This window comes from Olea europaea, chromosome 18 (genome assembly GCF_002742605.1).
Source record: "Olea europaea var. sylvestris chromosome 18, O_europaea_v1, whole genome shotgun sequence".
Lineage (NCBI taxonomy): Eukaryota > Viridiplantae > Streptophyta > Magnoliopsida > Lamiales > Oleaceae > Olea > Olea europaea.
Genome location: NC_036254.1, coordinates 4,804,376 through 4,807,856, shown reverse-complemented (window position 1 = coordinate 4,807,856; position 3,481 = coordinate 4,804,376).

The following is a 3,481-nucleotide window of genomic DNA, read 5'->3' as shown; positions in this document are numbered from 1 at the left end:
ATTGATTCTGTACCATTGCCTGAAGCAAATGGTACTGCATTGCTTAAAGCAAATGCAATATCAAGACAAGGATGTGGACGTGGACATGGACGTGAACGTGGACATAGATTTGGACGTGGATGTGGACGCGAAATAAACCATGGACAAAATAATCAACAAAGTTATCAACAACAAGGCAACAATTTCAAAAGGCACAAAGCAAACAAAAGTAGCATATCGAAAAAGGTATACGAAGAAAGTTGCTTTAGATGTGGAATGAAAGGGCATTGGACACGTATCTGTCGTACAACAAAATATCTTGTGGATCTTTTCCAAAAATCAATCAAGGGAAAGAGAAAAGTAGAGATAAATTTTGCTGGCTATGATGGTTCAATTGATGTGACTCATTTGGATGTCTCCGATTTCTTTGTTGATCTAAATGAGAATATTGACAATTTCGTTGAGGATGGTGTGATGGAAGATAAAGATTACTTTTTTTTTTATTTCTAGTATTTCCTTTTATTTTAGAAATTTAGTTTGAAATGTGTTTTTACTTTTCGCAAAAAAAAAAAAAAAAATTGAACTTTATTATGCATCGTTAATTTCACAAGTATTTATTATGTTATCATTTTGAATTTAAATTCAAGTTTTTTTAAATATATCTATTTTGTTATATTGATAGATTCATGATAGATTGTCAAAACACCTACTTGATTGATAGTGCAACCATATATACTATTCTTTAAGATAAAAAAATATTTCTTGGACTTAACATTGAAAGAAGGTGCATCAAATATCGTTAAAGGCTCCAAAAGAGCTTGTATTATTTTACCAAATAATACAAAGTTATACATTGACGATACACTTTATTCTAGCAAGTTCAATAGAAATTTGCTTAGTTTTAAAGATATCCGCTGCAATGGATATCATATTGAGATGACGCAAGAAAATAATATCGAATATCTTTGCATAACTTCTTTTAATCTAGTCAAAAACAGATAAAAGAAAAATTTTATGCACTCTCATTTGGCATGTATTATGCATTTATAAAAATAGTTGAATCAAATAATGTCACGAATCAAAAGTTCGTTGACCCAAAAAGCTTTATTCTTTGACATGATCGACTTGGACATCTAAGAGCTATAATGATGCGTCGAATAATAAACAATTCACATGGACATCCTTTAAAGAACCAGAAGATTCTCTTACCTAATAATTATTCATGTGTAGCTTATTCACAAGGCAAGTTATGCATTAGACCTTTAATTACAAAGGTCAATATTAAATCTCCAACTTTTTTAAAAAGAATTCATGGAGACATATGTGGGCTAATATACCCACCATGTGGACAATTTCATTATTTTATGATATTAATTGATTCTTCTACTAGATGGTCACATGTTTGTCAGCTTTCCACTAGGAATGTAGCCTTTACTAGACTACTTGTTCAAATTATAAAATTACGAGCAAAATTTTTCGATTACTTAATTAAAATTATTTGCCTTGAGAATGCTGGTGAATTTAGATCACAAACATTCGATGATTATTGTATGTCAATCGGAATTGTAATTGAACATTCAATTACGCATGTCCATACACAAATGGTCTGGCATAGTCGTTTATTAAATATCTACAACTTATTGCTAGATCATTACTTATGAAAACAAAACTTCCAAATTCTGTTTGGGGCTATGCCATATTACATGCTACATTATTGGTTCGTATTAGACCAACTGCTTATTATCAATATTCATCTTTGCAACTGACATTTGGTTATGAACCTGATATTTCTCACATACGGGTCTTTGGTTGTGCTATTCAAGTCCTTATTTCACCCTCACAACATACTAAAATGGGTCCCCATTGAAGACTTGAAATTTATGTGGATTTTGATTCACCATCAATTATTAGGTATTTTGAGCCTTTAACGGGTGATTTATTTACTGCACGTTTTGCAGATTGTCATTTTGATGAAATGACTTTACCAACTTTGGGAGGAGAAAAACTATATCCTGAAAAATAAAATAAAATTACTTGGAATGAAGCAACTCTATCTCATTTTAATCCCTGCAGCAATCAATGTGAGCAAAAGATTGAAAAAATCATTCATTTGCAAAGAGTTGCAAATCAGTTGCTTGATATATTTGTTGACACAAAAAAGTGACAAAATCATATGTTCCAGCAGAAAATATTCTAACAAAAATTGATGTCCCTGTAGGACAATCTGATGTAACAAATGAATCTCAAATACGTCAGAGGCGTAGTCGACCAGTTGGTTCAAAAGACTCTGTGCCTCGAAAAAGAAAGGTACATAAGAAAAACCACCCAAAACTTTCAGAAGAAATTACATTAGAAAATATTGATCAATCAGATATTGAAAATACGGTTCCTGAAGAACCACAATGTCTGAAAATAATGAGATTTCAATAAATTATATGTTATCTCATAAATTATGGGAAACGAAATAATGTTATTATAGACAATATTTTCGCGCTTTAATGTGACTCTTGATATTATGCAAAATGAGGATCTTGAACCACAATCAATTAAAGACAATCAAAATAAAAATGATTGGCCAAAATATAAAGAAGTCATACAGGTGGAATTGAATTCTTTGGAGAAACGAAAAGTATTTAGACCTGTAGTTCGAATACCTGAAAATGTAATACATGTTTGATACAAATGTGTTTTTGTACGAAAGAGGAATGAAAATTATGAAATTATAAGATACAAAGCCCGACTAGTAGCTCAAGATTTCTCACAAATATCAAGAATTGATTACGAAGAAATATATTCTCCCGTAATGGACACTCACTTTTAGATTTTTAATTAGTTTAACTGTGTCACAAAAGTTTTATATGCGCCTTATGGATGTAATAACTATATATTTATATGGTTCACTTGATAGTGACATATATATATTAAAACCCTAAAGGACTTAAAGTGCCAGGAACAAATGATACATGCCCGAGAACCATGTTGTCAATTAAATTGCAAAGATCATTATATGGGTTAAAACAATTCGGACGCATGTGGTATAATCGCCTTAGCGAATATTTGTTGAATGATGGTTATAAAAATAACGATGTCTGCCCATGTGTTTTTATAAAGAAAACAAATAGTGGATTTACAATTGTGGCAGTTTATGCTGATGATTTAAATTTAATTAGAACTCCTGAAGAGCTTAACAAAACTGCTGATTATTTGAAAAATGAATTTAAGAAAAAGGATTTGGAAAAAATCAAATTTTGTCTTGGATTGCTGATTGAACATTTCGCAGATGGATTATTTGTTAACCAATTTACGTATCCAGAAAAAGTTTTAAAATGTGTTTATATGAATAACGCACATCCATTGGCATCACCTATGGTTGATCGATCACTTAATGTGAAAAAAGATTCATTTCGTCCACTTGAAGATGGAGAAAATGTTCTTGGCTCGGAAGTACCATATTTTAGTGCAATTGGAGTATTAACTTATCTTGCAAATTGAACTCGATCAG